This window comes from Lithobates pipiens, unplaced genomic scaffold, assembly GCF_037356315.1.
Source record: "Lithobates pipiens isolate NorthernLeopardFrog02 unplaced genomic scaffold, aLitPip1_a1.2 Scaffold_1, whole genome shotgun sequence".
Classification (NCBI taxonomy): Eukaryota; Metazoa; Chordata; class Amphibia; order Anura; family Ranidae; genus Lithobates; species Lithobates pipiens.
In genome coordinates this window covers 31,915,804-31,929,631 of record NW_027507685.1, presented here as the reverse complement: position 1 = coordinate 31,929,631, position 13,828 = coordinate 31,915,804, and positions in this window count along the sequence as shown.

Genomic DNA, 13,828 nt, shown 5'->3' with positions numbered 1-13,828 from the left:
TTTCCGAGCGGGAACAGTCCGCTCATTTCGAAAGTACAGCGGACAAGCCCACACACGGGCGGACTGTTCGCTCAAACACAGTTTCAGCGGACAGTTTTTCGGAATTTCCGAAAGACTTTGTCCGTCCAACTGTCCGCTGAAACTGTCCGCTGAAAGCCCACACACGAGCGGACTGTCCGCCCAAACACTGTTCAGCGGACAAGGTTGGGCGAACAGTCCGCCCGTGTGTACGCGGCCTTACTCTCTAAAAACAGTATACACTCTCTTGAAACGTTTATTTGAAGTATATTTGTCTAGGTTATGGCTCTAAACTTTATATTTTGTTCTAGTTAAATGATTAACAAGGCTCGTGACTAAGGACAAGTACCCTTACCATACATGTTACCCTCTGCTGCACATAACACTCTAATAGTTGGTGCAATCTTCCCTGCAAGTCATGCTCTACACTCAGTTACTTTACACGCACTTAGAGTTTTTCAGATATAGACTCTCTTCTCCTCCAACCGATTCTCCACTTCCACACAGGGGCCCTTTCTTATGTTCTTTTTCTTATGTTCTTATTCTTAAATTAATTGTTACACCTCTCATCAGTTGTTTTACTTACAGATACTTGGTTTCCCTCGTTCGGCGGGTAGAACCTGGATCACATCCTTTACCCATCCGGTCGACTCGAGCTTAGCCTCCACACACAGTGGTTAATAGTTAGAACACTTTAAGTGATAACATTTCATTTGTGACCCAGTGTAGACTCCGGATACTGTGCTTTGCACCGCCCACCACAGGTGGATAGGATCAGCAAGCTGGTACTTGCTTTTCTCCGGAATTCTGACCAGCGTGCGAATACTTCACTCTCTTTTGAGTAAGTAATTCTCTCAACCTTTTCCGTTCACCCGGCCCAGTTCCCAACTGGGTCTGGTGAAATTTCTTTGCTTGTTCGGCCCTGAACGTATCTAAAGATTATAGTGTAGTACAGATCTACATTAACTGATTGATTAACCCAAACAGTGTTTTCTTCTTTCTCCCCCCTTTTCTTCTCAATAGGGATTGTAACATTCACATAAATTCAGGATGACACGACCACACAAGACCAACCCCCAAGATTGGACTAAAATTATCTCCTTAAATACTCAAGGGTTGAATATACCCGAAAAAAGATCCCAATTATTATTCTCTCTTAAACAAAACAAGGCCAAAATAGTATTTTTACAAGAAACACACTTCAAGTCTTCTTCCATTCCGAAATTAACAAATAGATATTTCCCCACAGCAATACACACCACGAATTCAAACAGTAAATCGAAAGGGGTTTCCATCCTGTTCGCGAAGCATTGCTCCTTCCACGTTGAGGATATCCTCCGTGATCCAGAAGCTTGTTTTCTTTTCGTTAAAGGTACGATGTTAGGCAAGCGTGTCACGCTGGCTAACATTTATGCCCCTAATTCTGGTCAAGCATCTTTTTTCACATCGACCATGAATAAGTTAACAGACTTTCAGGAGGGAGTCCTCGTTGTGGGAGGAGATTTCAATGTACCGCTTAATCCTATACAAGACTCATCGAACAAAACCTCCTCAGTCCCACACAAGACCTTGCGCAATATTAAACTAAGATTGCAAGAATTAAATTTACATGACTCATGGCGGACCCTCAACCCGCAAGAATTAGATTACACTTTTTTTTCTTTCCCACACAAGAGACACTCCAGAATAGATTATCTATTCCTGTCGCAGAGAGATCTTCCTTGTCTGGTTGAGGCTACCATTGACCCCAAATTCATCTCGGATCATCACCCTATATCCATGACCTTGGTACTTTCAGATAATCCCCCTAACACCCCAATTTGGCGATTAGACCCTCCCCTTCTCACTGATCCCATTATAGCTGCGACAATGAAGGAACGTCTGGTGACCTATTTTGAAGAGAATGCTTCCCCTGATATCTCCCCCATGATGTTATGGGAGGCACATAAATGCACCATTCGGGGAACTTTCATGGCTGCTGCGGCTAAACGTAAAAAAGATAGATCCGCTCACCTTTTGTACCTCACTAACAAAATTAAAACTCTGGAAAAAGCGCATAAATTATCCCAGGTAGAGAATTCTATTACCGAACTTATAGAGGCCAGACAAGAGTTATTAAACTACATAACCACACGAACTAAAAGAAACTACATACTTTCACGCAAAACCTTTTATGAATTTAGTAATAAATCGGGCAAACTTTTAGCCAGAGCGCTCCGCAAACAGAAAATGGAAAATTTATATCAAATACTTACCGTAATTTTCCTTTCCTGATGGGCTCCATGGCAGCATACGTGTGGGTTAGCCCCGCCTCCATAATTACCCAATAGGACCTCTACTCCCATAAATCTTTGCTCCAAGCTGCTATCCGTGTTCCGTAACTAGCCTACTCCAACATTTGGGAGGGAACTCCTGCTGCCATGGAGCCCATCAGGAAAGGAAAATTACGGTAAGTATTTGATATAAATTTTCCATTTTCCTGACAGGCTCCATGGCAGCATACGTGTGGGAAATAACTCGCCAAACACACCCGGGTGGGCTAAAAATGTTGAGCAAAGAAACTAGAATTTTATTTTTCATTGTCCACTGACAATACTTGTAAACCAAAATTAACAGAAGAAAGCGCAGCTGGCTCTACACAATAATGGGAAACAAAGGTATTAATTGAAGACCAGGAAGCTGCTCTACAGATAACTTCTGGTGCGACATGTCGAACTGCTGCCCAAGAGGTCGAGATGCCCCGAGTTGAATGAGCCGTCACTGCCTCAGGAGGAACCATGCCCTTTGCCTTGTATGCCCTTTGAATCGTTTGGACCACCCAAGATGAGATTGATCTTACTGATGCTCGCATCCCTTTATTTTTGCCATGAAGAAGGACAAAAAGAAAGTCTGTTCGTCTGAACGAGGCTGTAGCGTCCAGATATTGTTTCAAGGTGCGACCAACATCCAGGGGATGAATCTCTTGGTTGTCTGACATTCTAAACGTAGGTAGCACGATCTCCTGATTTTCGTGAAATACTGATGTGACTTTTGGATTTGATCCAAGCATAGGGATCAGGACCACTCTGTCCGGAAAGAAAGTTAGAAATGGTTCAACTGACCCAAGATTCCTAATTTCCGACACCCTTTTGGCTGAAGTTATTGCCACCAGAAACACCGTCTTGATAGTGAGATCTCCTAAAGACAGGGGAGCATCCAAACCTTTCCCAAGATCAGAAAGAAAGACCGATACTAACGGAAGGTCCCATTTGGGAAACCTGGGTCTCTTTTGAGGCCTAAGCCTGATGGCTCCTTTAAAGAATTGTTGAATTAAGGTGTGATTCGCCCACGAAACTCCTGTAAAGGCTGAAATGGCTGAAACTTGTACTCTAAGAGAGCTAACTGCCAGAGACAAGTCTAACCCTGACTGAAGGAAAGACAAGATATCTTGAACTGCTGGAGAATTATATGAATTTGACCTAGAAGACATGTGGCCCATAAACCTGGCCCATATACGTTCGTACACTTTATTGGTACTCTTCCGTCTGGCACTAAGAAGGGTTGGAATCGCTTCTTCTGGGCAACCTAGAGCTTCTAGCCTTCCCCTCTCAAGAACCATGCCCTGAGGTGTAGACAGGATGGGCACGGGTGTAACAGCGTGCCTTGAGACAGTAGATCTGGCCTGAGAGGCAGGGGAACTGGGTCCTGATAGCTGAGGAGCAACAGCAGAGGAAACCAAGGCCTGTTGGGCCAGAATGGTATTATCGCAATGATTTCCACCTTCTCCCCTCTGAGCCTCCGAAGGAACTGTAGGATTACAGGAACTGGAGGGAAGGCATAGGCTCTCTGGAACTTCCAACAATCCGTGAGAGCATCTATCCCGAACGCCTGAGGATCCCTGAACCTCGAGTAGTATCTGTGCATCTTGCGATTGTACGGCGAAGCGAACAGATCGACCTCTGGAAATACTCCCAGAGTCAGAAGCCACTCGAAGACATCCCTGTGAAGGGACCACTCGTTGTTGTCTATTTTGACCCTTGACAGAAAATCTGCTTGAACATTCTGGACTCCTGGGATGTATACAGCAGAAATGTTGACCACATTCTTCTGAGCCCAATTCATTATCGGTTCTACTTCTCGTAATAGAGACCAACTGCGAGTCCCTCCTTGTTTCTTTATATAGGCCACTGCAGTTGTGTTGTCCAGTCTTAACATTACTGACGACCCTGCCACCAGATGGCGAAATGCTATGAGTGCTCGAAAGGCTGCTCTCAACTCCAGGATGTTGGAGACCACATACCGCGACGGGAACGACCACCTTCCTTGAGCTACTTCCGTAAGGCAATGGGCGCCCCAACCTTTGTTGCTGGCATCTGAGGTTACTATTATCCAGGAAATGGGGACTATCGAATGATGGTTGCGTAGATTCTTCCCTTGAAGCCACCAGAGGAGAGACATCCTCATCGCTGGTGTAAGGCGTATGCGCTGTGTTTGATTGGACGAGTCCCACTGTTGCAGAAACCCTTTCTGGAAGGGACGAGTGTGCCACTGGGCCCACTTCACCATAGGGATGGTGGCCGTCATTGTGCCGATCACTTTCAAGCATTGTAGAGCCGAAAGATGAGATGATTCCCAAGCCTTGTGAATCCTGTCCCGGATCACACTGATTTTTTCCTCCGGCAGGGAGATAGTGCCTTTTAATGTGTCGAACTGAGCCCCTAGAAACACGATCACTTGAGTTGGAACCAGATGGCTCTTCTCTAGGTTCAGGAGCCGACCAAACGTCTGCAGAGTGGAGATGACTAAACTCTTATGTTCCAGAATTTGATCTCTGTCCTGAGAAAATAGGAGAAAATCGTCCAGATAATGATGGAGACGAACTCCTTTTGACTCGTAAAAGAGCTACTATCGCTAGGAGTACCTTGGAGAAGACCCGAGGAGATGTCATCAACCCGAATGGGAGACAGGTAAACTGGAGGTGTTGATCGCCAACTGCGAAACTGAGAAATTGCTGGAAATCCCTTGCTACTGGCACATGAAAGTATGCGTCCTTCAAATCGGTTGAGATTAACCAATCCCCTAGCTGCACTGACTGTTGGATTGTAAGAAGAGACTCCATCTTGAACTTTTCCTTGCGAATGAAGGAATTGAGGTGGGTCAAATCTATCACCGGCCTCCATGCGCCATTTCTTTTCTGAACCATAAACAGAGGAGAATACATGCCTTCGCCATGTTCGTCTTCTGGCACGGGCACGGCTGCACCTTGATCCAGCAAACAACTTACGTAGGTCAATAGGACCTGTTTCTTTTCCTCTGAGCCTGGAATTGTTGTGGGAATGAACCTTAACCTCGGAGTGTTGATGAAAGTCCACTTGTGACCCGAGGAAACCGTCTTGACGGTCCAATAATCTTGATTACCTGCGGAAGCCCCCTTTGAGGTTTTCTTAAGGGAGGATTGTCTGGACCTCCAAGATCTAGAGAACTCCCTGCCGGGCCTATAACTGCGCGCTTCTCTAGCGCGATCCGAGGTCTGCCTTCTTGAGAAAATACGTTTTTGGTTTTGAAGACGTCTGTCTTGAGGGAGGAACCCAGACCTCCCACCCGTGGCCCGGGATATGGCGCTATCTAGTTTATTACCAAACAAGGAGGTACCCTCAAATGGTATACGACACCATGCCTGCTTAGATGTTGGATCCGCCAACCAGGGACGGAGCCACAAAGCACGGCGTGCCTAGACTGCTGCCAACATAGCCCGAGACAGAAGGCGGGTAATGTCAATAGATGCCTCCCCCAAAAAAGCTGATGCCATTCTGATCTCCTGAATAGGAGAGTCTTTAGCCGTATTCACTGAGATACCTCTCAAGAACTCTTCAACATTGTCGGCCCATGTTTCAATAGCCTTTGAGACTGCAGCTAAAGCCAAAGTTGGTTTACAAGCCATCCCTGAAGTTAGATAAATTATTTTCAGATCTGAGTCAATTCTTCTCTCTAACGGATCTTTGAAAGATACCGTGTCTTCCAAAGGGAGAGTCACGTATTTAACTAAACGCATAAGTGCTGCGTCTACCAGAGGAGCTGATTCAAGGTGCTTCACATCATCCTCCTTAAAGGGGTACAATTTAGACACCTTTGATTGCATGGAGCTCTTCCTATCAATCTTGCTCCACTCTTCAGTAATGATTTCTCCCAATTCAGATAGGAAAGGAAAATGTTGCCGTTCCTTTTTGAGTTGTTTAAAAAACTTTCTTTGTTTGGGGAGGGGGGAAGAAGTGGGTTCTTCCCATTTTAAAGCTTCTTTCACTGCCTTGACAAGAGCAGGTACTAAAGCATAATCAAATCCTACTCCTGGATCCTCTGGATCCGATTCGCTGTCAGACAAGAGCACAGAGTGGTGGCTTGGTTGAGAAGATTCCCCAGTCTCTTGTAAGAGCCCTTCACCTCCTGAAGGACATAATGGGTCTGAGGGGGATTCCATAGCGTGATGAGCTTCCCTCTGCTGCAGGGATTCCTTTACCACTCTTCTCACCATAGATTCCAAGCGTTGATCCGCACCATCTCTTTCATGTGCGACTTTAGAGAAGCAATGATCACAGAGCGATTTGTCTGATGAAATGGGCATCTTACAGCCCCAACATGAATTATCTGGTCCTCTGCTTGAGTGCGAGTGACCACTGCGTTGTCCAGATCTGGAAGACCTGCGGTAACCAGACTTTGACGATGATTTGCGGTGGTGCGATTTTGACGATCCACTGCGACTATGCGCACTGTAATGCGGTTCAGACCTAGAAGGGCTATAAGGAAATATACAAGAAAGAGAGAGAGATACAGACCAGGCTGGTATCAAATGCTAAGGAATACTCCACATATACACAGCAATCCAGCCATGCACATACCTGTTACAAGCGGGCAGGTCACTAGTAGGCAGTGAGGCATCCATGACTAAGAACGCTGACTGTAACAACAATAGACCCTCATAAGCAGCCATACAAAAACACAGGAGCAATAATACATCAGAGCAGATCATAACCTACCTTACACCAACCAGAGAATGGCCCCGGGAAGTCGCTGAATTTCCTGCAATCATTCCCAAATTCTGACATCTCTCACTGTGTTTTAAATATGGCGCCCATGACGTCATCAGCGGCGTCAGACGCGAGATGCCCGCGCGCATGCGCGGGAACCAAGCCTCGCTTTGGATTTGGGTCCGCGCATGCGCAGAACGCAGCGCTGGACCCGGAAACAGGGGGAGAAAGGCTGCTGGAACGCGGAAGCGTCAGCGCCTATGCACAAGAACCAGCTGGCATATGAAAAGACACAGATAGAAAAAAGAAAAACACATAAACACTGCTGCCATGAAAAACTGAATTTTTACAGCTCACCACTCCACCAACGATCGCCTGGCCGAACAGGTTCAAGCACACACCACCGATCCATCGGGCAGATAATGGCCACCTTACATAGCAGGTAATAAGCCGTGCGCACTTTATCTTCGGACAAACCAAGCCTTCAGCGCTACTCTGCCATACACTCCATACCCATGCTTAACAGACAGGGCCTATCGGAGGAACAAAAGCTTGATAGTCGGCCGACTTGATCGTAGTGAAGATCTCTTCAGATAGGAAACACCTGTCCTATGGAGGAGGACAAAAAAGGAACACGGATAGCAGCTTGGAGCAAAGATTTATGGGAGTAGAGGTCCTATTGGGTAATTATGGAGGCGGGGCTAACCCACACGTATGCTGCCATGGAGCCTGTCAGGAAAGCTACAAACACTATCCACCAATTGATAGACAAAGCAGGAAACACGATCTCCTCTAATCATCAAATTGCTGAGCAATTTGTTCAATTCTACAAAAACCTATACAACCTGAATGATGCCCATCATTTTTCAACGAACGCACAACGCACACAACTGATTAGAGAATTCTTACACCAATATGGCCCTAATCCTATAACTCCCGAAACAGCCACTAGTCTTGAAGCACCAATATCCTCACTCGAACTGGATATAGCCCTCAAAAGCCTAAAACCAGGCAAAAGCCCTGGTCCAGATGGGTTAACATCTGGGTACTACAAATCATTTATTGACATCTTGAAACCTCGCTTTCTAGCGGCTTTTAATTCTTTTTCCACCGAAAATCCCCCTCCTCGAGATCTGCTTACAGCGCACATCACAGTCATTCCCAAACCGAATAAAGACGATTCCCTAGTTTCGAACTATAGACCCATTTCCCTACTAAATGTGGACCTTAAAATTTACGCTAAAATTCTATCTAATCGTCTCTTGCCCCTCTTGCCGGGACTGGTCTCCCTGGATCAGGTGGGCTTTGTCCCGGGGAGGGAGGCAAGAGACAACACAATTAAAGCAATTAATATACATAATTGGCTTTCCTCTTCCAAAACTCACGGATTCCTCCTCTCCTTGGATGCGGAGAAGGCGTTTGACAGAGTGGCCTGGGATTATATGCAAGAAACTTTACAGATTATAGGTCTACCTAACAAATTTATTTCCCATGTTATGGCACTATACGCCTCGCCGAAAGCCCATGTAAGGGTGAATGGCCACCTGTCGGACGCCTTCTCCGTGTCCAACGGGACTCGTCAGGGATGCCCGCTCTCGCCCATTCTATTTGTTCTCACGTTAGAGCCCTTACTCAATCGTATTCGGGCAAATAGTGATATAAGAGGTGTGTCAATGGCAGGTACAGTCCAAAAGATAGCAGCTTTTGCTGATGACATCCTATTGTTCCTCACAGAACCACATATTACATTACCCAACCTCCTGAAAGATCTAGACTCATTCAAACGTATCTCCAATTTACAGATAAACTTTAGCAAATCTGAAGCGCTTAATATATCCCTTGGCGAACCTGCAGTGGAGCAATGTCAAAGAAATTTCCCTTTTAAATGGAACAGCTCAGCTATCACGTACCTGGGCATTAAACTACCTTCCGACCTTAAGAACCTTTATACATATAATTATCTCCCTCTACTCCAGACCATTCAAACTGATCTTAAAAAATGGTCCTCTGGAATCTTTTCTTGGTTTGGCAGAGCCTCGATCGTCAAGATGAATATTTTACCCAGATTACTTTACTTGCTACAAACGATCCCCATTAGGCTCCCCGTGGCCTTTTTTAACTCATACAAATCGATTTGCACTCATTTCCTGTGGAACGGAAAAAGGCCCAGATTAAGCCACGACAGACTAACAATACCTAAAGCAAAAGGTGGTATAGGCTTACCAGATATGAGGAAATATTATTGGGCTTGTCATCTATCCAGAATTGTAGATTGGAAAGTACATAGCACTACTAAAGCTTGGGTACATCTGGAGAATACACTTGCACCTATTCCGACGAGATATCTACCCTGGCTGGATCAGAAACACATCCCCACGATCTGCAAACAGCACCCGTTAGTTGCACCTACCTTACATGTGTTTCGCTTAGTGTGCCAAACACAGCGTATCTCGTCACACCGCAGCCCACTAACTCCTATCAGACATAATCCAGACTTTCCGATTGGTCAGTCTGAGTCCTTTCTCCGTTCCATATGGCCACACTCAGAGATACTAGCACAGCACTTTTTCACCAATGGGAATCTTTTACCGCGTGCATCTGTACCGTGTTTAGACTCCAGACGACCTATTCCTCAATGGGTATACTTCCAAATTAGACACTTCCTACTATCACACCAGCATCAACCAGACTTTGTTAGATCACTCACTCCTTTTGAATCTCTCTGCGACACGATAGAACCTCAAAGACACCTCATATCTAAAATCTACACCCTCTTCTTCACGGAATGTAATCCCAAATCTCTTAAATCCTCCAGCAGTTGGGAATCAGACTTGGACCTGCATTGGTCAGAAGAAGAGTGGGAAACCATATTCTCCCATATACACAAGGGATCTGTCAATGTGTCAGTTCAAGAAAATGGTTTCAAAATTGCTGCTAAATGGTATAAAACTCCTTCCCAGTTACACAAATTTTTCCCCCAAGTACCCTCTACATGCTGGAGATGCTCCCAGGAAGAGGGAACTCTCCTCCACATTTGGTGGTCATGTCCCCGTATCCAACCCTTCTGGACGGAGGTACACCGTCTCATCTGTAAGATCACTACCCTACCTGTTGATTTTACTCCTGCACAACTCCTTCTTCACCATTCCTCGATCTCGAGATCAAAATATCGAGGATCACTGGCGCAACACCTCATTAATGCCGCGAGAATGTGCATCCCAGTCCTATGGAAATCCAGTACCCCACCTTCCATCTCAGATTGGTTCCATCGCATTTCTAAGGTGGCTGAGATGGAAGAACTAATACACCAATCGAAAGATTCTCCACTAAGTTTCTGGAAAATTTGGGCTTGCTGGCAGCATTTCCGAAATTCATCGGAATATTCCTCATTACTCTCCTAGGGCCTTGCACTTATATATTACCTTATACCATTCTTTAGGGCTTATCCCTAATTCATTCTCCCCTGTCTAATAACTTGTCTATTGGTGTCCTTTTGTTAAGAAAATATTTGAGAATGTGAACACCTATTGTCATCATTATTGGGTTACACTGCTGTTCCACTCCTTGGGGTCTATATTTCTGTAGAACCTTTTAAGAATCTAAAGCTAGTCAAGTTGTTTTAATGTATTGTACCATTTTAGGGTATTTACCCTCCTCATAGATCTGTCACGTTTGAATGACTTATTGAGTACCTGCGGTACTTTATGTCGGCTTTTCATGCTGTAACTGTTCATACCTTTTGTCAATAAAACTTTTTTTGGAAAAAAAAAAAAATGTAAATAATATGTTACACCCAAGAACTTAAAATCCCCCCCCCCCCCACATTGTGAGCCCCACCTCCAAATACATGTACGTATGAGTTAAAAATGCAGATATTAGGGGCATTTATGCAGGTAGACTTCAATTGCGCTGCACATGGTAGATATCATTACGCACACCAGAGTGTGTACAATAATACTAGACCCATTACTCATAGGTAACTCTAAACTGTTGACCTGTAGGGAAATGTAATCACTTGCCTACAGGGCACTTATACCCCCTTCCCGCCCAGACCAATTTTCAGCTTTCAGTGCCCTCTCATTTTGAATGACAATTAGTCATGCAACACTGTACCCAAATTAAATGTGTTTCTTTTTTTTTTCACAAAAAAAGAGCTTTCTTTTGGTGTTATTTAATCACCATAGTTTATTTGTGCTATAAATAAAAAAAGACTGAAATAAAAATAAAAATAAAAAAATGTTTCTGTTTCTGTTATAGCATTTTGAAAATTAGTAATTTTCTTCATACATGCTGGCTAAAATGTATACTGCTACATATCTTTGGTAAAAATAACACAAATCAGTGTGTTATTTGGTCTTTGTGAAAGTTATAGAGTCTACAAGCTATGGTGCCAATCATTGAAAAATTGACCACACCTGTTAACATCTGTTATAATGACGGCCTATCTCATTTCTTCAGACACTAACAAGCCAGGAAAGTACAAATACACCCCAAATTACCACTTTTTTGGAAATTAAACATCCCAAGGAATTTAGTAATATGCATTGTGAGTTTTTTTAAAGTTGCAATTTCTTTCCACAATTCTTTGCAAAATGAGAATTTTTCATTTTTTTCCTTTTTTTACAAAATTGTCATATTAACCTCCCTGGCGGTATGATTCATTCTGGTTTTAGGAGCTGAAAGCGGTACAATTATTTTGCATGAAAATTTGGCGTTTTATATTGTAGTCCTGTAATTCTTAGGAATAACTCTCTTAAATCTGTTCAAACCAGAGTCTAGCAGACATTTTGGGTATGATAAAGTTTATAATATAATAAATAATAATAAAAAATATTCAATAATGTAATCAAATCCAAAAACACTGAAATTTGCTCATTTGCAGAATTGTCGCTGTCATTAGATTTAGTGTTTGATGACGAATTTCCCCACAAATCGCTATCACTCAATTGTGCAAGTGATTATAATTTATTATCGCTGTTTTCTAGTTGGTCTAAAATCACTTTTGACATTAAGGGACACTTTTTGGTTGCTATGGACAATCTCCAAATTCCAGGCAGAAAAAACAGTATTTATAATATAAAAGTGCATGCAGGGCACTGCACAGACCACTAGGGACAAAGGGGGTGTGTCGTTTTTTTATACAGTACTGTAATCTGTAAGATTACAGTACTGTGTGTGTTTTGTGTATTTTTACTTTTTTGAATTTGGCACCGATCTCCACTCCCGTGCACCGTAACGTTGCAGGGAACGGAGCTTGGCGGCATTCGGGCAGTGTGTGAATCGAGCGGAGGACAGCTCGATCACACAGCGCGGAGGACATCGCTGGATCCAGGGGACAAGGTAAGTAACCTCTCCCTGTATCCAGCGATGCGATCCCGAGTCTGGCTCGGGGTTACCGCTTATGATAGTAAAATCCTAACCCGAGCCAGACTCGGGATTACCGCCAGGGAGGTTAACAGGTTATTTCTTTCACATGGCATATGCATACTTTCAACTACACCACAAAACACATTCAGACAGAGGGCTAATCAGGCACCATCAGGTGTTCTAGGGACATAAATCCCACATCTAATTTCATGACAACCTATCACAATTTTGAAGGCCCTGGAGAACCAGGACAATGGAAATGCCCACAAAATGAACCCATTTTGGAAAGCAAACAAGCCAACGTATACTCTGCGAGGCATATGAGTCTTTTAAGCATGTAATTTTTTTGTAAAATGTGGAACAAAATGAAAACACATTTTTTTTTACACAGAGTTGTCCATTTATATGATCTTTCCAAAACATAGCATGTATTGCACTCTACAATACATTCTGCTACTCCTCTTGAGTATGGCAATACCACATGTGTGAGACTTTTACACAGCCTGGCCACATACAGAGGCCCAACATTCAAGAAGCATCTCCAGGCATTCTAGGAGCATAAATTTCACATTTAATGTCATGGTGACCAATTACACTTTTGAAGGCCCTGAAAAAGCTGGACAATGGAAATGCCCACAAAATGACCCAATTTGGGAAGCAAACACCCCATTTATATTCCATGAGGCAGTTGTCATTTTTTTCCACAGGTTTTTGGAAAATGTGGAAAAAAAAATTGAAATGCATTTTTTTTTTTTTTTACACAAACGTGTCCATTCATATGATATTTCTAACACATAGCATGTACATAGCAAAAATTGCACCCCAAAATACATTCTGATACTCCTCTTGAGTATGACGATACCACATGTGTGAGACTTTTACACAGCCTGGCCACATACAGAGGCCCAACATGCAAGGAGCATCGGCAGATGTTCTAGGTATCCACAGAGGAGAGAATTGGTCCAGGCAGCAGGCAGGGACGTGCATAGCAACAATGAAAGTAATTATCCAGGCAGCAGGCAGGAATATTGTTTATAGTCAGTACAGGGATATTGTCAGCAGTCAGCACAGCCCAAGCATGAGTTAAGGGCAGCAGGCAGAGATGTAGTCAGCAACAGCCAAATGAATTGTCCAGAGACATGGTCAGCACAGCCAAAATGTTGTACCTGGTACACTGTTACCTGCAGACACTTATTATTGTATTGCTCTCCAGCCCTTCATAAAAATATTGCCTGTTGCTATAGCTAAATATTTCCATAATACAGGTAGCAGGCAGAGGTGTGGTCAGTTCATGCAGCAGGCAGAGGCATGATGGCAGTAAGTCAGCAGCAGGCTGAGGGCATGGGGGTAGAGGCTTCTCTCACCCAAATTTCATTGAAAACTCCGGACTCCAGACCCTAATCTGAAAATTATAAAACCGGGAGAAAACCCCAAAAATAGTT